General features: G+C 46.4%; 1 protein-coding gene across 1 annotated transcript in view; it reads right to left on the bottom strand.

The window, feature by feature from the left end:
- RIPOR3 (RIPOR family member 3) overlaps positions 1–17510 on the bottom strand; it is a 148433-nt gene extending 130923 nt beyond the window's left edge. Inside the window, exon 1 of the mRNA XM_040331312.1 lies at positions 17254–17510. The gene's annotated coding sequence lies outside the window, so the exon portion shown is untranslated. The remainder of the gene's footprint in view (positions 1–17253) is intronic.
- Positions 17511–27065: the final 9555 nt, after the last annotated feature.

Raw genomic sequence — 27065 nt, 5'->3', positions numbered from 1 at the left:
ACAGGTTGGGCACCAGGGATCTAGATGCCCTATTGCACATTTGTCAAACACAAGGCCCACGGGCTGAATCCAGCCCTCAATGCCATTTTATGTGGTCCTTGCACCTCTCCTGCAGCAGCCCTCCTCTGGTCCTCCTCCAGACCCTTACTTTCTGCTTTCAAGCAATGCATCCAGCTTCTTCCTAGCAGCAGCATAAGGAAAGGGGGGTGCACTGTGATGTAAGGGAGAGTGGGGGGGGACTCAACTTCTGATGGTGGGGGGGCTCTTGACATCTAATGTAAGGGGAGGGGATGCGCTGAACATCTAATCTTACAGATACAACCGGCCCTTTTGAAGGCAATCATAATGCTGATTGTGGCCCCACAATGAAATCGAGTTTGACACCCTTGCCCAATTGGGATACCACCAGTTCTTTTTTGTCATAATATTAATTAGTGCCCAGGTATAGCTACCTAAGGTTCCAGTACCATCAATCTACTTCCTCCCACGCTCGCCTTCAGGACTTCTCCAGAGCCTCTCCCATCCTCTGGAACTCCCTGCCCCAGTATGTCCGATCAGCCCCTACCCTGTCCACCTTTAGGAAATCTCTGAAAACTCATCTATTCAGGGAAGCCGATCCCACACACACCTAACAACTGTCCCTGAGCCACAGACATCAAATCATTCTCTGCAGCTATTACCTTTTGTACCACCACTCCCTCCCTTTAGAAAGTAAGCTCTACGAGCCGGGCCCTCCTGTACCTTTTGTATTGAATTGTACTGTAATTGTGTTGTCCCCCCTATATATTGTAAAGAGTAAACTGTTAGCGCTATATAAATTGTGTATTATAATAATAATAAGAACGTAAATTGTGACATGGCAGGCTTGTTATACTGCCAAATGGTGTGACGGACTCCGGACACCCCGACTAGGTATCTCCACCAAGAAGCTGCTTCCCAAGTTCTGTAACACCAGGCAAGTGACTATAGCTGTAGCTACCCCAAAGACCTAGACAACACCAGTTTTTTGAGTAAACAAAAAGAAAATTGAAAACCATCAGATAAAAGCTCATCACATTATCGCAGACAATGCCCACCTCAAGCTGTGTGGTGCCCACATAGGAATACATTATACATAGTGTGACAGGAAGTCAGGTAAATCTGGGGGTGTTGTCACAGACGGGAGATACATTTCTGCCTTGTTTAGAAAATTCACCAATTACTATCGGGTGTCGGCTGCAGAAGTAGCCAGAAAAGGTTAAGGACGTTGGATAGCTTCAGCTGTTCAGAATGAGGAAATTAAGGCCTCTATAAATTGTCCAGAGGATTACTATTCAATGCTGCATCCTGAAGCTTGTTGAGTTAAGGAGAGCAGTGAGCTGAGGAAGACTTCTGAAGGTGAAGTGGTAGTTGATATCTTTGCTGTGTGATAAAAAAATCAAAAATACTATTGTTTTCTGCTGGAAGACCAGCAGTGTCTGCCCAGCAGTAGGCTGTGCCAGACTTCATAGGTAGGTTCCTGTGTTGTGAAGGTAGACGGCCCAAGTGGCCAGGGTTTATTTTATGGTTTATTTTGTTTATGCCGTTTTGATGCTTGCACTTGTTTCCACTAATATGGAAGAATAAACTATAACCCTTGTTTTTCAACCACCCACGGCTGCCTCTCTGTATAATTCAGTGTGTAGTGAACCCACTCAGGAGGTCACACACCCCACTACCGAGCTAACCCCTTACAATAGGAAGTCATATGTTACAATGATAGTTCTTTTGGGGTGATCCCAAGGGAGCGGCGGCAATCCCGGGATACCATTTAATAACCCCGGACCTCCAGATGATATGATACAAAAAGTGACATGTTCCGTGGATGGGACCAGGGTGACAGCTGGTTAAAAGGGACCCGGGTGCCGTTCGTAGAATAACCGGGCAAGTTTCATAGCCGTTGTTGCCAAACCCTGATGAGATTTAACTCTGAAATTCCGAGGTTTCCCAAGCAAGCTCCCTCCCAGTAACCCCCCCAGCCCATGCCCACCAAAAGGAGAACATAGTCCCAAAAGAACGACGAGGCGGGACAATAGGCCTTCGAAGCGACTCCTAGTAAAGTCAGCGGGTATTCCTACTGGCCCTTGCTGCTAATTAGTTCCATGTGAATGTAGCTAGAGCCCGGTGAAGAGCCCGGTAAAGCGCTGATGGCGTGCCCAGGCTAGATGGAAGTCCGGATGGGCATAAAAGTAAATTAGTAACCAGTTCCTTCTGGATAACTTGAAAACACAGAGGCCCAGATTCACAAAGACTTACGACGGCGTATCTCCAGATACGCCGTCGTAAGTCCGAATGGCCGCCGTCGTATCTATGCGCCTGATTCATAGAATCAGTTACGCATAGATTTGGCCAAGATACGAGCGGCGTAAGTCTCCTACGCCGTTGTATCTTGGGTTGCAATAATTACGCTGGCCGCTAGGTGGCGCTTCCTTGATTTCCGCGTCGAATATGTAAATGAGCAAGATACGCGGATTCACAAACGTACGTACGCCCGTCGCAATTATTTACGCCGTTTATGTAAGACATACGCCGGCGTAAAGATAAAGCTGGTCTCTAGGTGGCGCAGCCCATGCAAAGTATGGACGTCGGAACAAGCGTATCTTTTTACGTCGTTTGCGTAAGTCGTACGCGAATAGGGCTATGCGTAAGTTACGTTCACGTCACAGGCATTGAGCCGACGTATCTTTGGGCGTAAATACGCCATGATACTGAGCATGCGCGCGCATGAGCCGTTCGTTCGGCCATGCATCTACATGGGGTCAAGCCTCATTTAAATACAACACGCCCCCTACCAGCCTACTTTGAATTACGCGTGCTTACGTCGGCCCCTTTACGCTACGCCACCGTAACTTAGGACGCAAGTGCTTTGTAAATACAGCACTTGCCTCTCTAAGTTGCGGCGGCGTAGCGTAAATACGATACGCTACGCCCGCGCAACGTAGAACGGCCGTACGTGAATCTAAGCCAGAGTTCTTGCAAAGGTTCTCCTGAAGCCCCAAGTCCGTGAAAGGTAAAATCTAGTGCTCAGTTTGTTATGAAGACCCAGAAGGTGAGCTAGGTCTGGAAGGAACCTGAGGACTTCAAGAGATGTTCAAGCCCAAGATTCTCATTCAGACAACATAGGTAAAGATACCGTCACTGTGCTGTGCATGGCCTGTGCAGAGAGCAGAGCTGTGGGAGGGGCCCAGATGGCTCCACCCACTACAGCCTGCCTGCAGTAAACTACAGGAGGGGGCGGAGACAAGACCAATCTCCCTGCACAAGGAGAGAGAGCAGCAGTGAGAGGTCTTTATTATAGGAAGTCTCACACTGGATTACTGCATAGATCTGGAAGAAATACACAAAGCTCACCGAGATTCCAGAAGAAGACACATGAGGAATGGATTTACATAATATTTGCTTATCCCGGAGTTCAGCTTTAAGAAAGAACTGATGTCTCTCAGTAGTAAATGAAAGAAGTCTGCAGATTTGTCTGATGTTCTATTTACTCCTATCTGTGCTCCAAACAACTAAACACAAGGGAATCCACCATGGCGGGGACACATGTGTGCGGACAGGACGGTATACGGTGCTCTCTGCCCCCAGCTATGATTAGATGAGCAGACACTCACAAACTTGGCTCGGCCTCCCAAACAAACTTGGTTTACTTTTCAGAAGACTGCAGATCCACAAAAGACTTCTGGGTAAACACATTGCAACTCATCATCTACATAATAATAAATCTGGCGATGAAAAGCGAGCAGACGTAGTGGGGGGTGGACCGAAGCCCTGAGGTGACCTGAACCTGAGATTACCGAGGACGATAGAAGACGGGAGGCATCCCAATACTAACGCACTGCACTTGATTGCCCTACATCAGTGTAGGAGAACCTTGGCACCCATATGTTCTGGAACTACATTTCCCATGATGCTCTAGTACTCTGCTGCAGGGCTGTCTTAATGCATGGGCACACCTGGGCTCTGCTTTTTTCTATTACAAGGGATGTTTACATTCCTTGTAATAGGAATAAAAGTGATCCATTTTTTTATTTTTTTTGTAAAAATGAATAAAATAAATAAAAATAAATAAGAAAACCCCCCCAAAAAAATTTAAAGCGCCCCGTCACGACAAGCTCGCGCGCAGAAGCAAACGCATACGTGAGTAGCGCCGGCATATGTAAACGGTGTTCAAACCACACGTGTGAGGTATCGCCGTGATCGTTAGAGCGAGAGCAATAATTCTAGACCTCCTCTGTAACTCAAAAGATGCAACCTATAGAATTTTTTAAACGTTGCCTATGGAGATTTTTAAGGGTAAAATTTTGACGCCATTCCACGAGCGGACGCAATTTTGAAGCGTGACATGTTGGGTATCATTTTACTCGGCGTAACATTATCTTTCACAATATAAAAACAAATTGGGCTAACTTTACTGTTGTCTTATTTTTTTATTCAAAAAAGTGAATTTCTTCCAAAAAAAGTGCTCTTGTAAGACCGCTGCGCAAATACGGTGTGACAAAAAGTATTGCAATGACCGCCATTTTATTCTCTAGGGTGTTAGAAAAAAATATATATAATGTTTGGGGGTTTTAAGTAATTTTCTAGCAAAAAAAAAACAGTTTTAATCTTGTAAACACCAAATCTGAAAAACAGGCAAGGTCCTTAAGTGGTTAAACTGATGAAGAATTTTATTTGGGGTATTTTCTATAACAAAAAGTAAAATTGTTTGTTTTTCAAAATTTCCGGTGGGGATCAAATACCACCAAAAGAAAGTTCGATTTGTGTGGGGAAAAAAATGCTATAAATTTATTGTGGGTACAGCGCTGCATGACTGCGCAATTACCAGTTAAAGTAGCAAAGGTTTTTTTTTTTTGTTAGATAGGAAATTGGTAATGTCATCCGGTGAGGATTTCAATGATGCATGTGTATTTTTCTCAACGTGTATTGTACTTTTTTTTTGTATTTGTATTTTGTCTAAAAAACAATAAAGAGATTTCTGAAAAAATAATAAAAAGTAGCACAGTGCTGAATAGAAAAATAACCTGGTCATGAAGGGGGGGGGGGGTAAAACCTTCCGGAGATAAGTGGTTAATGTAAATAATGTGAGATTTTACACCAATTTTTCCAGTAATTATGATGTCATGAGAAATTGCAACAATGTTTCTTCTTACAACAACAACTCATCAGGACCTCCTCAGTTTTTGGCTCCCCCTAGTGCCCCAGACTGGGAATATCTGGAAGACTGGGAGACGCATTGTACAGACATGTGACTGTTGGTGGGTCTCGGCCAATCTTCGGCACTTCTCCTGGCAGCGTTTATTTAGTGGTGACAATCTGCGGAGAGTGCTGGCCGGCGCTCCATTAAACATACTAAACAGCCCGGTCTCTGCCAGGTATTGCGGAGTAGATGAATGAGGTTACAGATTCGTGGCTGTATTGGTCCGGTGCCCGGAGGAGTGGGCATGACAACGTGAATGAAGGCTTTCTGTGTTTATGTACACCCGGGGCCCCGCCAGTCACCCACACAGGAAAAGATCAATAAAAAAAAGGATATTAGGAGGTATTATTCATTGTATTTATTTTACCAGGGCACCGTCGTTGAGGCTAAAAAAAGTCTGCCCGCGCTTATCCAAACACACAGAAGGTGCTCATTGGCTGCACGTTCGTATTTCTTGTGGGGGGAGGGGGCATCTCTTTGGATGCGGCTCCTGTTGAGCTGCAGGCAAAGAAGGTTTAACCACTTACAGATCGGAAGATTTGCCCCCTTACAAGGCTATTATTTGCGATACAGCACTGCGTCTCTTTAACTGACAATTGCGCGGTCGCTGCGCGACACTGTACCCAAACAAAATTGATGTCCCTTTTTTCCCCACAAATAGTGATTTATTTTGGTGGTATTTGATCACCTCTGCGGTTTTAATTTTTTGTGCTATAAACAAAAAAAAAAGCGACAATTTTGAAAGAAAAAAAAGCAATATTTAAAAAAAATAAATTATTTCTTCCTCAGTTTAGGCCAATATGTATTCTTCTACATATTTAAAAAAAAAAAAATCAATGAAATCGCAATAAGTTTATATTGATTGGTTTGCACAAAAGTTATAGGGCCAGATTCTTGTACAGCGGCGTATCTTTGAGGCGGCGTAACGTATCCGATTTACGTTACGCCTCCGCAACTTAGACGGGCAAGTGCTGTATTCTCAAAGCACTTGCTCCGTAAGTTGCGGCGGCGTAGCGTAAAACGGCCGGCGCAAGCCCGCCTAATTCAAATGTGGGACAGGGGGGCGTGTTTTATGTTAATGTTCTGTGACCCGACGTGATTGACGTTTTTCACAAACGGCGCAATGCGCCGTCCGTGGTAATCTCCCAGTGTGCATTGCTCCTAATACATTACGGCCCCATTCACGGACGAGTTACGCAAACGACTTAAAATTTTCAAATTTCGTCGCGGGAACGACGGCGTTACTTAACATTGGTACGCCGCACTTACGCCACCATATAGCAGGGGTAACTATACGCCGGGAAAAGCCTAACGTAAACGTTGTAACTGTACTGCGTCGGCCGGGCGTAAGTTCGTGAATTTGCGTATCCAGCTGATTTACATATTTTGACACGTAAATCAGCGTACACACCCCTAGCGGCCAGCGTAAAAATGCAGTTACGATTCGACGGCGTAAGAGACTTACGCCTGTCGGATTTTAGGGAAATCTATGCGTAACTGATTCTAAGAATCAGGCGCATAGATACGACGGTGCAACTCAGAGATACGACGGCGTATCTGCTCTGAGAATCTGACCCTGAACGTCTACAAAATAGGGGATAGATTTATTTTATTTTTATTTTATTTTACTAGTAATGGTGATCAGCGATTTTTAGCAGGACTGCGACATTGCGGCGGACAGATCGGACACTTTTGACACTTTTTAGGGACCAGTGACATTTATACTGTGATTAGTGCTATAGAAATGCACTGATTATTGTGTAAATGTCACTGGCAGTAGAAGAGGTTAACACTAAGGGACGATCAAGGGGTTAAATGTGTTCCCTGGGAGGTGTTTCTAACTGTGGGGGGGAGGAGACTGACTGGAGGCGGAGGAGAGATCGCTGTTCCTAATTACTAGGAACAGCAGATCTCTCTCTACTCCCCTGTTAGAACATGGATCAGTCTGTTTACATTGACAGATCCCCATTCTGGATTAACTCTGTGTGGCAAGACTGGGCACAGATGATAGGAAATCTTATACTCTACATCAGTGGTGGCGAACCTTGGCACCCCAGATGTTTTGGAACTACATTTCCCATGATGCTCCACTACACTGCAGAGTGCATGAGCATCATGGGAAATGTAGTTCCAAAACATCTGGAGTGCCAAGGTTCGCCATCACTGCTCTACATTGTGACATCAAAAACAAAATATGGGTTTACATCCACTTTAAGCCTCTGGGGTGTGCAGTACCGCATGTGACCAGAGGTGCGGGGGCGCCTGGTGAAGCTCGGAGATGCTTAGAGACGTTCGGAGACACTAGGAGACGCTCAGAAACACTCAGACGCTCTCCGGCGGCCCCCGCACCTCTGGCCACATACAGTACTGCATACACCAGCAGTGAATGTGGAACGCATTATCTAAGTTTCCATTCATTCTAATGGGTAAAGTCGCTTTGATATACAAGTGCTTTGGATTACAAGCATTCTCCTGGAATGAATTGTGCTTGTAATCCAAGGTACCACTTTATTACTTATTTTACTCACTGAACTGCAACTCAATTTATAACACTTGTATTGTGTTTTTTTGGATTTTTGGTTGATATTCTGTCGCTATCATATAAAATACACCTATAATAAAAAATTATAGACTCTTGATTTCTATGTAAGTGGCCGAACTTACAAAATCTGCAGAGGATCAAATGATTATTTTCCATACTGTAATAACTGCGACCTAAAAACAGGAAGGTGAAGGAGGCAAACATAAAAAAAGGAGATGACCGCATTTCAGGAGCCGCCCCTCCATTGTACGCCTTCTGACAAGTGCAGGACGTCCAGTGACTGGAGCCAGTGTTAGTATTGTACAGGAATTATGGTTCCCCAGAGGAGTGGATAGGAACATGTGCTGTACACATGAGCTGATATTCTCCTTCCAGCTACCTTTCTGGCACAATCACCTGTAGAGCGATGGCCATAAATGTATTTATCATTATACAGACCTGCAATGGGAGAAATATGGAAGCCTCCCTCCACTGCTCATCCCCCTGTAGATGTCTTGATGTATTGTAGAGTAAAGCTGGCTATACACCGGCAGTTTGTATTTTTAAATCAAACCAGCGACGTTGATGAAGGGATCCCCTCCGCTGTTCTATTGTATACTGAGAGAATACACAGATCAGCGCTGCAGCCATTGGCTTCAAGCACTGATCGAATGCTGGTTTTCCAGCAGGACCATTCGAAAGATGCAGGACTGGAGTCTGTTGAACAGACAGAGATACAAAGGCCAAATTTCAGTACGTGTGTACTGGGCTTAGCGTTGTTTTCTGTCAAGCCCTGTAAACGCGATCGGTTTGTCCGATGAAAAAAAAATAGACATGTTTTAAAATTATCCTATGGATAAAAAACTGATAGAAAAAAAAAACGATCGTCTGTGTGGAAGTCCATCGGTCAAAAATCCATGCAAGCATTGAACTTCATTATTCTCAGCACGTCGTAGTGTTTTACGTCACCGCGTTGGACACGGTTGGATTTTTGACCGATGGTGTGTGGGCAAGACTGATGAAAGTCAGCTTCATCGGATATCTGACAAAAAATCCATCGGATTAGATTCCATCAGATATCCGATCGTGTGTACAGGGCTTCAGAGTTATCTGGATAGGTTGGTAACTTGTCATTCAGAACCATTGGCCAGATTCAGGTAGGGAGCGCGTATTTGTGTGCGGGCGTAGCGTATCCTATTTACGCTACGCCTCCGCAACTTTGACAGGCAAGTGCAGTATTCACAAAGCACTTGCTCCGTAAGTTGCGGCGGCATAGCGTAAATTGGCCGGCGTAAGACCGCCTAATTTAAATGTGTTAGATGTGGGCGTGTTTTACTTAAATTAATTGTGACCCCACGTAAATTAAGTTTTTTACTAACGGCGCATGCGCCGTCCGTGGATGTATCCCAGTGTGCATGCTCCAAATTACGCCGCAAAGACTCATTGGTTTCGACATGAACGTAACTTACGCCCAGCCCCATTCACGGACGACTTCAGGAAATGACGTAAAACGTGAAAAATTTGACGCGGTCCCGACGTCCATACTTAACATTGGCTGCGCCTCCTATAGCAGGGGTAACTATACGCCGGGAAAAAGCCTAACGTAAACGACGTAAAAAAATGCCCCGGGCGTACGTACGTTTGTGAATCGGCGTATCTACCTAATTTGCATATTCCTCGCGTAAATCTACGGAAGCGCCACCTAGCAGCCAGCATAAATATGCAACTAAGATACGACGGCGTAAGAGATCTTAGCAAAATCCCGGCGTATCTTGTTTTCTGAATACAGAAAAAAGATACGCCGGCGCATCCTAGAAGTTACACGGCGTATCAATAGATACGCCAGCGTAACTTCTTTCTGAATCTGGCCCTTAGTGTGTCATTCTCTGCACCAGAGGAGCTTACACTCTAATGCCCCTCTACAGTCACACACTATTATTATTATACACATATATAATTCTGACATATAGCGCAGTGCTATACAGAGAACACTGAGCCAGTCACATCAGCCTCTGTACCAGAAGAGCTTACACTCTAATGTCCCCCCCCCCCCACAGTCACACTATTATTGTTATACATTTATATAGCTCTGATATAAACTGCAGTGCTGTACAGAGAGCACTGAGCCAGTCTCTGCACCAGACGAGCGTACACTCTAATGCCCCCCCCACAATCACACGCTCATGTTTTACACTTATATAATTCTGACACATACCGCAGTGCTGTACAGAGAACACAGAGCCAGTCACATCAGTCTCAGCACCAGAGGAGCTTACACTCTAATGTCCCATTGACACATTGTACTATAATTTGTAACCTGTGTGGGTTGATCGTTTTCTGGGGTACCTTATGAAGTTGGTTGTAAAATAACTGCATAGTTGACCAGCTGAGGTCAGCTTAGGTTCTTTTTCATGGATAGCAGATGGACAGATGGTCTCAGTCTCCTTATTATTATTATTTTTATTATTAAAAACAGTTACATGCCTGGAATGCTTTCAGTCAAACTGTCAAACCATCAAATGGCTGGAGTCATAACTGATCACATGTCCAGCTCCATGACAGTTGCAGATAAAAGAGAGGCCAAGATGGCAGCTTCCTTGGCTGAAAAGTATGAGAGAGTTTAGTTCCACTTTATGCTGGGTTATAGATGGATCGAAAGCCGTTCAGCAATGGACTGGAAACATTTTGATCCATGTATGGCCGCTGATCAGTGCGAAGAAGTCACACTGTCAGGATACAATGTCTCAGAGAAGGTAGTGGATCCTTGGAACAGACTTCCAGCACTTGTCATGAGTTGGTCCACTGCAAGTGGAGTCCAAGTGGAGTCCAATGTTGTCTCCTTTTTCTAGTACAAGTTCCCCTTGCTCTGCTCCCGTGCCACCATCTTCAAACAGCATGAAATGCACCATGTCAACTAGGGGTGCAACGGATCGTCATTGATCCGTGATCCGAACCGAAAAAGATTGATCCGAACCGCACACACGTGATCCGAGGATTGTTTTCTAAAAAAATAATAATAATAATAATTTGCACATGTTCAGTCCACACACAGCGTGGTGATGGCGAATGGAGGAGCTTGAATGCCCCGCGTCATTTAAATCCCCTGTATGGGAGCATTTTGTCTTCCATGTCAAATATAATGATGAAGGAAAGAGGTTAGTGGATAAAACTGTGATGGTGTGTAGGCACTGTGGAACAAGAATGCCATATGACAGTGGGAACACATCAAGTATTGTCACTAGGGGTGCAACTGATCCGTATGGATCAGCACCTTCGGGTCGGGACACACGGCGATCCACGGGCCTCCCGGTCCATAGGAAAGGCCACGGCTTCGGCCTAGCTATCGAAGCGGCGGCCATCGAGGTCCACCCGGCGCGGGGGATGCAGGCTGCTCCTCGGAAGTTTGTGGGCACTTGAGCTCAATATGTCATTGACTCCTAACAGCCCAGCGATGAGCTCCATGCTGCACCTTGAGGAATCCACACGGGGAGCCGCTGCCGCACCGGGCGTCCTGCTGCTTGCCAGAGAAGAGAGAGGAGACGATCGGGGGGATCTGTATGGACTGAGCACGTAGGGGGGATTTTCACTAGACACTCAGCCCGCCGATCAATGACACTAAAGGGATCTGATGATTGGGATAGTTCAGGTCACAGTAGGGAACTGGTGACACCACTTTCGTACATGGGGCTGCGACTTCCACTTGGCTGCACATATAAGTATTGCGAGATGCAGTTATTTCAACACAAAACAGAGCTTATACGCTTAAATACAGTATTTGTAAATCTGACGGACTGTTTAAATGTGAAAATCAGAGGTGTTCTGTCATATTAGCAATAAACAGTCCGTCGGATTTCCAAACACTGTATTTAAGCACATAAGCTCAGTTTTGTGTTGAGAAGAACTGTGAAATCTAAAACTCTGGTGGGTGTAACAAGATTTGTCTTTTTTTTTTTTTTGCTGATCCGAAAATGATCCGATCCGTGACTCCTGATCCGAGGATCGATCCGATCCGTGAGTTTTTTGATCCGTTGCACCCCTAATGTCAACACACATGAAGTCACATCGTGGGGACCTGGCATAGACCCACATCATGTCTACGCACATTAAGGCATGTCACAGGGACCCGGCATAGACCCACATCATGTCTACGCACATTAAGGCATGTCACAGGGACCCGGCATAGACCCACACCATGTCTTGGCACATGAAGGCACATTGTGGGGACCTGGCATAGACCCACACCATGTCTACGCACATGAAGTCACATCGTGGGGACCTGGCATAGACCCACATCATGTCTACGCACATTAAGGCATGTCACAGGGACCCGGCATAGACCCACATCATGTCTACGCACATTAAGGCATGTCACAGGGACCCGGCATAGACCCACACCATGTCTTGGCACATGAAGGCACATCGTGGGGACCTGGCATAGACCCACACCATGTCTACGCACATGAAGTCACATCGTGGGGACCTGGCATAGACCCACATCATGTCTACGCACATTAAGGCATGTCACAGGGACCCGGCATAGACCCACATCATGTCTACGCACATTAAGGCATGTCACAGGGACCCGGCATAGACCCACACCATGTCTTGGCACATGAAGGCACATCATGGGGACCTGGCATAGACCCACACCATGTCTACGCACATGAAGTCACATCGTGGGGACCTGGCATAGACCCACATCATGTCTACGCACATTAAGGCATGTCACAGGGACCCGGCATAGACCCACATCATGTCTACGCACATTAAGGCATGTCACAGGGACCCGGCATAGACCCACACCATGTCTTGGCACATGAAGGCACATCGTGGGGACCTGGCATAGACCCACACCATGTCTACGCACATGAAGTCACATCGTGGGGACCTGGCAGAGACCCACACCATGTCTACGCACATGAAGTCACATCGTGGGGACTTGGCATAGACCCACACCATGTCTACGCACATGAAGTCACATCGTGGGGACCTGGCATAGACCCACACCATGTCTACGCACATGAAGGCATGTCACAGGGACCCAGCATAGACCCACACCATGTCTACGCACATGAAGGCACATTGTGGGGACCTGGCATAAACCCACACAGGGCCATCTTAAAAACTGATTGGACCCTGGGCAAAAGAATTCTGCTTGTTGATTGGTTGCTAGAGATTACTGTACAGTAAACACTGCTCACTGATTGGTTGCTAGAGGTTACAGCAAATCATCTGCCGAGGGGCATGATATACATATGAATGCTGCCTTTATTTACATATCAATGCCGCCGCTATTTACATATAAATTCTCCCGTTAATTAACATATGAATGACGGTTATTTAAACACAGGGTCTGCAGGTGAGTCATCTGTACAGAATAATAGGGCAGAGCTGGGCAGCATTAGTAGCAGCACTTTACACTGAGATACTGAGATAGAATAGTTGGCAAGTATGAGGCAGCTGCTTTGGGCCCCACAACAAGGACAGGGCCCTTTTGCCTTGCCTTAAAGACGGCCCTGAACCCACAGCATGTCTGTGCACATGAAGACACCTGGTGGGGACCTGGCATAGACCCACAGAATATCTACACACATCATGGCATGTCGTGGGGACCTGACATAAACCCACAGCATGTCTTCGCACATGAAGGCACATCATGAAGACCTGGCATAAACTCACAGCATGTTTGCGCACATGAAGGCACGTCAGGGGACCTGGCATAAACCCACAGAATGTCTTCGCACATGAAGACACCTGATGGGGACCTGGCATAGACCCGCAGAATGTCTACACACATCATGGCATGTCGTGGGGACCTGACATAAACCCACAGCATGTCTTTGCACATGAAGGCACTTTGTGGTAGCCTGGCAAAGACCCGCAGCAAGTCTGTGCACATGAAGGCACCTGGTGGGGACCTGGCATAGACCCACAGCATGTCTTTGCACATTAAGGCACATCGTGAAGACCTGGCATAAACTCACAGCATGTTTGCGCACATGAAGGCACGTCAGAGGACCTTGCATAAACCCACAGAATGTCTACGCACATCATGGCATGTCGTGGGGACCTGGCATAAACCCACAGCATGTCTTTGCACATGAAGGCACATCGTGAAGACCTGGCATAAACTCATAGCATGTCTGCGCAGATGAAGGCCCGTCCTGGGGACCTGGCATAGACCCGCAGCATGTCTGCACACATAAAGGCACGTTGTGAGGACCTGCCGGAGAGCTGGCATAGACCCGCAGCATGTCTGCACACATAAAGGCACGTTGTGAGGACCTGCCGGAGAGCTGGCATAGACCCGCAGCATCTCTGTGCACGTGCCAAATCCCGCACCCTGCCCGCTGGGATGTGTGGTGTAGTCACCCCAGGATGCAGTGGTGGCTGGAATTGTCATTTTTTGCCTAGGCGAGGATTACGGAAGTGAACATGAAAAGAAAGTATTTAAGGGTGACTGGAATTGTGTAAGAGGGAGTGAGAGGAAGGAGACAGCTGAGAGGATGTTATTGAAGGTCTGTGTTGAACATGCTTGGGAAAAACAAAGGTCTGTACTCAGACAAAACGGTCATTTTTATATATATATATATATATATATATATATATTTTTATATATATATATATATATATATATATATATATGATATATATATATATATATATATATATATATATATATATATATATATATATATATATATATATATATATATATATATATATATATATATATATATATATATATATATATATATATATATATATATATATATATATATATATATATATATATATATATATATATATATCTCATTGGACCACCCCTTTCTAAATATCACATACTGTTTATATGCAGAGGGGTATTACTGTTAGACCCCATTGTGAACGTGCTATTCTGCACCTATAGAGATTCTCCATCACTAAATTCCACCTATACCATTAAATCATCCACCACCCATCAATAAGCACTCAGCATTACATTGATCACAACAAATCAACTGCCCAATCCAAAACCTGCCATACAAAAAAAATGGAGGTATCCATGAACACACGGGAGGATTCCAGTCCATTTCTTCTCTTGTGGAGGGAAAGCCACCAAACAAGCACACACTGGGGGTTATTTACCAAAGGAAAATCCACTCTGCACTACAAATGCAAACTACAATGCAAAGTGCACTTGGAAGTGCAGTCGCTGTAGATCTGAGGGGTAGATCTGAAATGAGGGGAAGCTCTGCTGATTTTATCATCCAATCATGTGCATGCTAAAATGCTGTTTTTTATTTTCCTTGCATGTCCCCCTCGGAGCTACAGCGACTGCACTTCCAAGTGCACTTTGCACTTGTAGTTTGCACTTGTAGTCCAAAGTGGATTATCCTTTTGTAAATAACCCCCACTGTAACCAAGACAGGAAAATTTCCCGAATTTCCATGACTGTCAAGCATGGGGCTTGGAGGGATTCCTGTCATTTCTGAGAACGTTTCCTTGCCAGAAATAATTAAGCTTTTACTTTGATTGTTTTAAAGTTTGGCATCAGAAAAAAAACACGCTCAGTTCCAAGTAAAGTTCTAGAAATTGTCCGGGACTTTTCCAACTAGAGTTTAAAATAGGTCTACAGTAAAACCTTGGATTGCGAGCATAATCCGTTCCAGAAACATGCTTGTAATCCAAAGCACTTGTATATCAAAGCATTTTTTTTTTTACAGGGTATAAAAGAGAAGAGAGGCGCCTCTAAGTGTAGCAATAAGTTGTACCTTCATTAACTGTAACTCTATTGCTACACTTAGAGGCTCCTCTCTTCTCTTTTATACTCAGTTGTGACATGACGCTACTCTTATATCAAGACATCGCTTGTATATCAAGGATAAAAACGTATTAAAACATTTTGCTTGTCTTGCAAAGCGCTCTCAAACCAAGGTTTTACTGTACTTTATGAACTGCCATTGTGTGTTACAGATGACACCCACCAACAACACAAGCAGCAACTACAAGTCCCAGCATGCCCTTTAACCACTTCCTGACGGCCGTACGACTTTGTACGGCGGCAGTGTGGATGCCAATTACCGGGAGGCCGTCCATATACGGCCTCCGGCCACTGGGGGGCGCGCGAGCGCCGCCTACGGTGGCATGAGCGTGCCCGCCGCATCACTGAGATGCCGATGCGCATGCCTGGCGGCCACGATGTCCTCCAGGCACCGGCGATCGACGGTTACACAGACAAGGACGTGGATCTGTGTGTGTAAACACACAGATCCACGTCCTGTCAGGGAGAGAGGAGACCGATCTGTGTCCCTTGGACATAGGGACATAGATCGGTCACCTCCCCTAGTCAGTCCCCCCCCCCCAGTTAGAAACACTATGCAGGGTACACATTTAACTCCCTTCCTCACCCCCTAGTGTTAACCCCTTCCCTGCCAGTCACATTTATTCAGTAATTAGTGCATTTTTATAGCTCTGATCGCAGTATAAATGTGAATTGTGTCAAAAGTGTCCGCCATAATGTCACAGTCCAATAAAAATCACAGATCGCCGCCATTACTAGTAAAAAAAAATAATAATAAAAAATAATAATAATTCTATCCCCTATTTTGTAGGCGCTATAACTTTTGCGCAAACCAGTCGCTTATTGGGATTTTTTTTTTGTACCAAAAATACGTAGAAGAATATGTATCGGCCTAGACTGAGGAAAAAAAAAAATATTTATTTTTTAAATTGGGCTATTTATTATAGCAACAAGTAATAAATATAATTTTTTTTTTCAAAATTGTCGCTCTATTTTTGTTTATAGCGCAAAAAAATAAAAACCGCAGAGGTGATCAAATACCACCAAAAGAAAGCTCTACTTGTGGGGAAAAAAGGATGTCAATTTTGTTTGTTAGCCACGTCGCACGACCGCGCAATTGTCAGTTAGGCTGCATTCACACCTAGGCGTACAAATCGCGGTGTTTTGTCCCGCGAATTGCGGCGACAAATTGCGGCGTTTTTTACCGCGATTTGCGGCGACAAAACGCAGCGATTGTGAATGCAGCCTCACCCCCTCTATGGAGATGGATCACATCTCCTATGCCGAACGCCGAAAGCCGCCTGAAAAAAAGGTCCGGGACTTTTTTTCAGGCGGCAGGCGTACGGCGTTCGGCGTGGAGATGTGAACCATCTCCATAGAGGGCAATGTGTTTTCATCCCTCCAGCGTCTCGGGGCTGCTGCGGCGTCACACTACAGGCGACAAAACGCCTAGGTGTGAATGGGGGCTTAAAGCGACGCAGTGCCGGAAGCTGAAATTTCACCTGGGCAGGAAGGGGGGTATATGTGCCCAGTAAGCAAGCAGTAATAAATTATTATTATTACTATACAGAATATATATAGCGCCAACAGGTTACGCAGCGCTTTACAATATAAAAGGGAGACAGTTACTATACAATAAAACACAAGAGGGCTCTGCTCATAAGAGCTTACACTCTAATAAGGATGCTGCATAGAAGCGCGACGAAGGTAAACATTAATAGGTTTCAGTCTTACCGTGAAGTCTCCCCGATGGCAGGCTCAGACCGTCTGTGCGTCCAGCTTGGGCTGCAACTGGCGTTTGTTTGCAGCTGTCATACATGCAGGGTGCAGATAACAGGCTTATCGGGAAAGCCAGCTCAGCAGCAGCTCCTTTCTATGAATTGTACAGCGAGGGGAAGAGAGAGAGAGAGGAAGGAGGGGTGGGATCCACTACGAAAAACTTTCCAAAGTGTGGAGCACCTCTGTCACTCCAGCCCAGGGTACCGTCCGCCCCCCCTCCTTTCCTTTCCTTACCCTTTCTGCTCAGCAGTCCCAACCCTCTACTACCCCCCCTGGATCTGGCATTGGGAATGGGAAAGAACTGCTAATTGAAAGGACATGCAGAACTTGTGGTTGTGTCAGAAAGCCTCTGCTATTAATCAGGAACTATCTGATCCTGCCTTCGCTTCATCAATGGTGCTGTGCAAGGGAAAACAAAAAAGGGGGTGTCTAGGTGGAGGGGTTACTTTTATTTTTATTTTTTTTCCTGTTTACTAGGATTTTGTACAATGCTTTGTCCATGTTAATCACAAACAGATTTCTCGGGGAGAATAAACACCTCCCCCCCCCCCCAATCCCTTAAAAGGAATTCATTCTGCGCTGGTAAACCCATTCTGGGCTATGGGGGGGCTGGGGACACAAGGCCAATTACTTGCCAAGGGGACAAAGGACATGGATCAGGGGGGGGGCTACCACTACCAAGTTTAATGCCGGTACAGACACGACGTGGGAAGGTCGGACGCACACACGCCTGCCTTTGTCAATCAGTGGGAAAAGCTCTTTGTTAGGGGGATGGTGGACAATTATATTAGGGGTTTCCCTGGCAGAAGGTGGAGGAGGGGGGTAAGGGGGGGCGGGGGTGGGGATTCCCATCTGCTTTCCACTGGGAAAAAAAAAATGATTCAATTTGACAAAAATAAATTTCTCGTTTTATAAATAATTAACCACTTAATTTTTTGCGATTCGGCACTGCGTCGCTTTAACTGACAATGGCGCGGTCGTGCGACGTGGCTCCCAAACAAAATTGGCGTCCTTTTTTCCCCACAAATAGAGCTTTCTTTTGGTGGTATTTGATCGCCTCCGCGGTTTTTATTTTTTGCGCTATAAACAAAAATAGAGCGACAATTTTGAAAAAAAATGCAATATTTTTTACTTTTTGCTGTAATAAATATCCCCAAAAATATATAAAACATTATATTTTTTCCTCAGTTTAGGCCGATACGTATTCTTCTACCTTTTTTTGGTAAAAAAAAAATCAATAAGCGTTTATCGGTTGGTTTGCACACAATTTATAGGGGATAGTTTTATTGCATTTTTATAAATTTTTTTTTTTTTTTTTACAACTAATGGCGGCGATCATCAATATTTTTCGTGACTGCGACATTATGGCGGACACTTTTAGACAATTTTGACACATTTTTGGGATCATTGTCATTTTCACAGCAAAAAATGCATTGTTTACTGTGAAAATTACAATTGCAGTTTGGGAGTTAACCACAAGGGGGCGCTGATGGGGTTATGTGTGACCTCATTTGTGTTTCTAACTGTAGGGGGGTGTGGCTGTAAGTGTGACGTCATCGATTGTGTTTCCCTATATAAGGGAACACACGATCGATGACAGCGCCACAGTGAAGAACGGGAAGCTGTGTTTACACACAGCTCTCCCCGTTCTTCAGCTCTGGGGACCGATCGCGGGACTCCAGCGGCGATCGGGTCCACGAGTCCCGTGGCCGCGGTCACGGAGCTTCGGAACGGGTCGAAAAATTATTATCCCATTGTTTGTGTTAGTGGGAGTAATTGTGCCCCGTCATTGGGTCTCATTGTTTGTGTCATTGAGGAAAAACTGTGCCCCATTGTTGGTGTCATTGTGAGGAATTGTGCCCCATCCTTGGTGTCATTGGGAATAATTGTGACCCATCGTTGATGTCATTGGGCCCCTTTGTTGGTGTCATTAGGCCCCATTGTTGTTGTCAGTAGGAGAAACTATGCCCCATTGTTGGTATCAGTGGATGAAATAGTGCCCCAAGGGTCAGATAAAAGCAAGCAAAGAGCTGCATCTGGCCTCTGAACCGCAGTTTGGAGACCACTGATCTAAACCATTAAATTGTAGCTCTGGCTGTATGCTTAGGGTCGTTGTCCTGCTGGAAGGTAAACCCCCCCCCCCCCCCCCCAGTCTCAAGTCTTTTGCAGACTCTAACAGGTTCCTTGGCCTTGGCCTTCGAGATGCTGTTTGTTCACTAAGGTTCTCTAATAAACCTCTGAGGGCTTCACAGAACAGCTGTATTTATACTGAGATTAAATTACACACAGGTGGACTCTATTTACAAATTAGGTGACTTCTGAAGGCAATTGGTTCCACGCCACACTTTTCACATATTGATTTGTAAAAAAATGTAAAACCTTTTATCATTTTCCTTCCACTTCACAATTATATGCCAATAAAATAAATTTCCTGACAGACTCTATGGCAGCATACATATGGGTTAACCCCACCTCCACTATAGGACACCACTCTCATAAATCTTTGCTCTGAACCCAGAGGCGTATCTAGTGAAAATAGCGCCTATGGCAAGCACTAAAACTGCGCCCCTGTCAAAACATTTGAAACCCATCTTTCAGATAACCTTAACAAAAAAAACGGCTAACAAAACTAGTGATATTTATCATCCCTTGTGATACCTTGGGTAGTGACATATCCTTTTTATGGAGAAATCTGGGGTTTATTAGACCCCTGATCCCTCCTCTGCCCTCCAAGGCCAGGTAAATGCAGAACCAATACTGGAAGTGATGAAAGTTTTCGCAGAGGAGAGGGAGAAACTGATGTTCCTCCTTCTTCTTTGTGCGCTGCCAATCGGACCAGATGGAATGGGAGAGCAGGGGAGGGCTGTGGCTGAACGCAGCAGGGATAGCGCTGCCATTGTCTATTAGCAAAGGTGCTGAAATGGAGATCCTGCCTATGCTCGGGAGGAGGGAAGAAGAGATCCTCAGACCCTGGTAAGTGCCTTGCTGCCCAGCCACTCAAAAGCGCGTCCTTCATATGGCGCCCATGGCACTTGCCATGGCTGCCATACCCTAGATACACCACTGTCTGAACCAGAGACCACTTTCCTTTTTTGTCCTCCTCCTAAGGGCCAGAATGGTTGAAGTCTTACCTTGGATAAATTGTCCAATGATCAAGGCCTGGTTGTTTGGCAAGCTGTGCCTCTGAAGACGTGTGGAAACTCCAGCGGTCCCCAGCTATTAGCAGGGTAGGTAGTGCGATGAATGTGGTGCCATGTGAAGTCTCCAGCAGTCCCCAGCTATTAGCGGGGTGGAGAAGGGCGATGAATGTGGTGCTATGTGGAGTCTCCAGCAGTCCCCAGCTATTAGCGGGGTGGAGAAGGGCGATGAATGCAGTGCCATGTGGAGTCTCCAGCAGTCCCCAGCTATTAGCAGGGTGGAGAAGGGCAATGAATGTGGTGCCATGTGGAGTCTCCAGCAGTCCCCAGCTATTAGCGGGGTGGATAAGGGCGATGAATGCAGTGCCATGTGAAGTCTCCAGCAGTCCCCAGCTATTATCGGGGTGGAGAAGGGCGATGAATGTGGTGCCATGTGGAGTCTCTAGCAGTCCCCAGCTATTAGCGGGGTGGATAAGGGCGATGAATGCAGTGCCATGTGGAGTCTCCAGCAGTCCCCAGCTATTAGCGGGGTGGAGAAGGGCGATGAATGTGGTGCCATGTGGAGTCTCCAGCAGTCCCCAGCTATTAGCGGGGTGGAGAAGGGCGATGAATGCGGTGCCATGTGGAGTCTCCAGCAGTCCCCAGCTATTAGCGGGGTGGATAAGGGCGATGAATGCAGTGCCATGTGGAGTCTCCAGCAGTCCCCAGCTATTAGCAGGGTGGAGAAGGGCAATGAATGTGGTGCCATGTGGAGTCTCCAGCAGTCCCCAGCTATTAGCGGGGTGGATAAGGGCGATGAATGCAGTGCCATGTGAAGTCTCCAGCAGTCCCCAGCTATTAGCGGGGTGGAGAAGGGCGATGAATGTGGTGCCATGTGGAGTCTCTAGCAGTCCCCAGCTATTAGCGGGGTGGAGAAGGGCGATGAATGCAGTGCCATGTGGAGTCTCCAGCAGTCCCCAGCTTTAAGCGGGGTGGAGAAGGGCCATGGATACGGTGCCATGAAGAGCTTAAGCCTGGCCATTGGCAGGCAAAGCGGCAGTACGGCCAAACATCCCAGCTATTAGCGGGAGGCCATAGTGTATTTCAGCCTATGGCAGCTGGAGCGCATTTGTGTGCTCTCTCTTCCGGCCCGGCGTCCCGGGGGTTACCCCAGCGCTGTGGGCAGCGGGGGTGTCATCGGATGGACTGATCGTGTGTACGTGGCCTCACACATAGCCCATCCCCCCTACAGTTAGAACACATCCCTAAGACACACTTAACCCCTTCAGCGCCCCCTCCTGCTTAACCCCTTCACTGCCAGTCACATTTACACAGTAACAAGTGCATATTTATAGCACCAATCGCTGTGTAAATGTGAATGGTCCCAAAATAGCGCCAGAAGTGTCCAATGTGTCCGCCATAATGTCGCAGTCACGATAAAAATCGCTGATCTCCGCCATCACTACTAAAAAACTAAGTTATTAATAAAAATGCCATAAAACGATCCCCTATTTTGTAGACGCTATAACTTTTGCGCAAAGCAATCAAAATCCGCTTATTGCGATTTTTTTTACCAAAAATATGTAGAAGAATACGTATCGGCCTAACCTGAAGACAAAAATTGTTTTTTTATATATTTTTGGGTGATATTTATTATAGCAAAAAGTAAAAAATTTGCACTTTTTTGTTTAAAAAAGCCCAAAAAAATAAAAACGCAGAGATGATCAAATACCACCAAAAGAAAGCTCTATTTGTGGGGGAAAAGGACGTCAATTTTGTTTGGGAGCCACGTCGCACGACCGCGCAATTGTCAGTTAAAGTGACGCAGTGCCGAATCGCAAAAAAGTGCTCTGGTCTTTGGCCATCGGCCATCCAAATGGTCCGGGGCTGAAGTGGTTAAACTGTGTATGTTTCACTGCCCTCCCCCTTGTGTATCAAGTATGAGAGGGTGGGTTTAACCCTTTCCTTTCCTTGCTGCTCTCTATTTCCTTTCTATGCTATTTTGTTTTGAGTCCCTCTAGGTCAGATTGACAAGACGCGGCACGTGTTGATAACGACCTCATTAGTTCGCAGCATTCCTCTTCCAAATGTTTTTGGCATATGGCACCGTCAAGGTCCAGCCTTCATAGTAGAAGCTATGAATCCTCCTTTACGCACCCACCGCTATGTCAGCTGCTCCAAGAAGGGATGCGGAACTCCGGTCTCGGAGGGCAAGTCTCTGTGGGAGCTATGCTAAGCCCAGGCAGTTGGAAAAGGGGATGGTGACCTCCAGCAAATGGAATCTCTGGTGAGGTATGTGGTGCAAGAATCCCGTAAAGAGTGGAATTCAGGCCACATGCAAAGTTCAACAGCCATTGCGGCATGTTCTCCTGCTAGGATGACCAGGAAGAACTGGAACTGTCCCAACCAAGCCATCCATCTATGAAGACCTCAGACAGTGAGGCAGAGGGAGATGAGTCTCTTTACCCTCATAACGCCTTTTGGTTAAGGCAATGAGGGGTGCGTTTCCATGAATAGAACTTGTAGACTGTCCTGCAAAGCAAGAGGAAGTTCTGTAAGCTCCTTGGACTCCGTTTTCCCCTAGTGCAACCGGTCATGCGACTTTGGAAGGTTGCATGGACTCTGGAAAGCTTTCTTCACTACTTTGGTGCGACCTTTGATCCAGAGACTGCAAAGTTAGTTCAGGGCTGCACTCTGTATATAAAGGTCGCACTCCAAAGTCGCACTCTAAATCGTGCGACTTTGGGGTCGCAATGGTGGAAGCCATAGCCTTAGAGAGAGTGTTCTATTTTCCCCATTCCTACTGAAACTAGGGAACATCATTCTGGACGAGTGGATGCACCATGGGTTGTGATTGGCTGAAGGGCAAGTGCGTTTTTGTCATGTGCTGAGCCTTGTTAAGGGTACATTGACAGTGAATAGGTTACCCTAATCTGACACTTGTTGCCACAAAAAGTTCATAGGTATAAAAGGGCCCAACCACTTGCTAACCGCCTACCGCAGATTTACTAGGGCAGAGCAGCCCTGCTTCGCTGGATCATGCACGTGATCCAGCGCTTTCGCGTTGGGGCCGCGCACTTGCGTGCCCGTCACCACGCCTGTGCTGACTCTCAGCTCTACATGTTTGGATATTTTCGGAGGCTCGGTTGAGGTTAGTACTGCGCAAGCGCCGTTCTACGCCTGCGCTATAAAGGGGGGGTCCTAATCCGCCGGGGGAACTTATTATGCAGGACACCGGCCGAGAAATGTGGTACCGCCCACGACCAGGCATCCTCTCTGCTGACTGACGTCAGTTCCGATAATGGCGCCGATGGCCACGGTGGTTCTGCGGCTTCTCCTCTGGGACAGGCTACATCCCAGAAAATCGTGCTAATCCAGGTTGGAGATTGCGGGGGGGACGGGAAGGGGGGACGATTAAGATCGCGATTAATATGCAGCTCTAGGTCCCGGACAATAATTTATGGCCAGAACCCACCAATCGGCTGAGCAAATGACAACAGAGAGCCTTGTGTAGGTAAACAACACAGGGCTCTCTAATGACAGCAGCGATAGGGGTAAAAACTGCAGCATTACTTACTAAAACACACACAGTAAACATTGGTAGGCACACATTTAACCCTTTGATCGTCCTAGATGTTAACCCCTTTCCAGCCAGTGTCATTAGTACAATGGCAGTGCATATTTTTAGCACTGATCACTGTATAAGTGTCACTGGCCCGGATTCAGAAAGCAGTTACGACGGCGTATCTCCAGATACGCCGTCGTAACGCTGAGTGCGGGCCGTCGCATCTCGGCGTCTGATTCATAAAATCAGACACGCCTCAATGTTGCCTAGATACGAGCGTCGTATCTTAGGGTGCAATATTTACGCTGACCGCTAGGGGCGCTTCCCTAGACTTCCGCATCATATATGCAAATTAGGTAGATACGCCGATTCAGAAACGTACGTCTGCCCAGCGCATTTTTTTTACTTCGTTTACGTTAGGCTTTTTCCGGCGTAAGGTTACCCCTGCTATATGAGGGGTATCCTATGTTAAGTATGGACGTCGTTCCCGCGTTGAATTTTGAAAATTTTACGTTGTTTGCGTAAGTCGTTCGCGAATAGGGCTGTACGTAAGTTACGTTCACGTCTAAAGCATTGACGATTTGCAGGGTAATTTCGAGCATGCGCACTGGGATTCTTTCACGAACGGCGCATGCGCTGTTCGTAAAAAAACGTCAAATACGTGGGGTCACAATTCATTTGAATAATACACGCCCACATCATCCACATTTGAATTAGGCGGGCTTACGCCGGACCACATACGTTACGCCGCCGTAACATAGGGCGCAGGTTCTTTCTGAATACGGAACTTGCGCCCTAATTTACGGCGGTGTAACGTATCTGAGATACGTTAGGCCCGCCGATAGATACACCAAATGTATCTGAATCCGGGCCACTGGTTCCTGGGCAACACTTTTTGAAAGATAAAAAGTGCATTCTATATACAACTCGTGGTCGTGAAGGAAAATAAACATTTCCGGAGCTGAGGTGTTAGAAGAAAAGAGTCTTTCTTATGAAGGAACCGGTACGTTTCCACTAATAACTTCCTCAGGCCAGGTAATGAAAGTGAAGTGCCCATCAGATTTCTATGAGCAGCACTGACGCTTTCCTTGTTTTTGTAAATCCGGCACAGTAGAAGAAGAAAAGAAGGTCCTGGTTTACCTTGCTTTGGCCTTGAAGGCTTACCGACGTTGTCCGCCCATGTGCATAGAAAGAGAACCTTCTTCTCACTCTGGCTGAGCAGCGGGACATGTCTGAAAAAAAAACATAAAAAAAAGAGATCTGAGAACACAAATTAGCTGATTAGTTTTTAGAAGTGTTGCACAGCTGGCACCAGAGGCTACTGTATATTTTGGACCTAAGGTGGCCCAAGTTGTCCCCCTACCAGTGCTAGGACAGGTTCCTACAGCACCCGAGGTGAGGAGTACTCTCTCCCCATGACCTGTGAACAACTTCAGCAGCACAGATTGTAGTTCTTGTCCTTTTTGCACCCATTTCTGCTGAAGCACCCAAGGCGGTCGACCTTTCTGCCCATCACTTGGCACAGCCCTGCACCCTATTATTAAGCTCACCACTCTTTTTAATGGGGTAGATTCAGTAACATCTGCGCTTTTTTTACGTAGGCGCAGGGCACCGTTTTTGCCCTGCGCCCACGCAAATTTTCTGCGCTACCCGCGATTCACGGAGCAGTAGCTCCGTAAATTGCGTGTGCGCTCCGGCAAAATGCCCGGCGTAAGCGCGTGCAATTTAAATGATCCCGTAGGGGGCGGGAATCATTTAAATTAGGCGCGTTCCCGCGGCGATCGTAGAGCGCATGCTCCGCCGGGAAACTTTCGCGACGTGCATTGCGGCAAATGACGTCGCAAGGACGTCATTTGCTTCAAAGTGAACGTGAATGGCGTCCAGCGCCATTCACGAATAACTTACGCAAACTACGTAAAGTTCAAATTTCGCGACGCGGGAACGACGGGTATACGTAACATTGGCTGCCCCTGCTAACGCGAAAACCGCCGTACGCAAACGACGTAAACTGCGTACGCAGGGCTCGCGTAACGTTGTGAATCGGCGTTAGTATGCAATTTGCATACTATACGCTGAGCACAACGGGAACGCCACCTAGCGGCCATCGCAAGAATGCAGCCTAAGATATGCGGGCATAAGAGCCCGCATATCTTAGGCTGTAGTCGGCGTAACGAGCTCTCTGAATCAGGAGCATTCGTAACGCCGGGGCAAGTAAGCAATTGCGCTGCATAACTATGGTTACGCAGGCGCAATTGCTCTTTGAATCTGGGCCAATAATGTTACAGTAGATGCACAACACAGAGCAGCCATACATGAAGCAGGAGGCGCCATTCCTACATCCTGATGATAGCAACGGCCAGGGCTATTTTTCTCAGAACAGGTGCAGGAACACCCCCTTTCTGAGCCACCCCTTTTCGCCGCCCCCTACCCACCTCGATCACCATTCCTTGGTTCCACCCCCTACCCATCGCCCATTACTGCCCTTTTAGAGAATACAGAACCAAGTATCACTTTGTGGTGATAATAAATGTGTAAAGAAAATGTTAAGGATAACAAGAAAAACAGTAAAATAAATTCCCTGTAGCCAGTAACAATAGAGCCCCCTTCTAGCAACAATAGATCTCCCACACAACAATGGACCACCTAAAACAAAATCCCCCTGGCAGCAACAATAGACCACCAGCAGCAACAACAGATCTCCCCACAGCCAGCAACAATAGACCCCTCCCTCAACAGTATATCTCTACTAAAAATAAGACCCACCCCTAACAATAATAGGTCCCCGACCAGCAACAATAGACCACCCCTCCTGCAAAAATATATCCCCTCCAGCTAGAAAAGATCCCCCAGCAGCCAGAATCAATAGACCCTGTAGCACACTTCAGCACCCTTTACCATTACATACAGTCCAGTGCTGGAGGTGCCGGAACTGCGTTCCTGCTGAAAAAATGCCCTGGCAGCGGCACTTTTGGCATCTACACAGTGATATCTGGTTGCACATTAACACTCAAGTCTTCATTACTAACTAATAGGGATGAGCTCCGGCGTGTTCGCACACTTCATGTGCAGAGCCCGCCAGGAAGTCA

The sequence above is a fragment of the Rana temporaria genome, chromosome 12 (genome assembly GCF_905171775.1).
Source record: "Rana temporaria chromosome 12, aRanTem1.1, whole genome shotgun sequence".
Classification (NCBI taxonomy): Eukaryota; Metazoa; Chordata; class Amphibia; order Anura; family Ranidae; genus Rana; species Rana temporaria.
The sequence above is the reverse complement of the archived record's forward strand: the minus strand, read 5'-3'. Positions and strand labels throughout refer to the sequence as shown.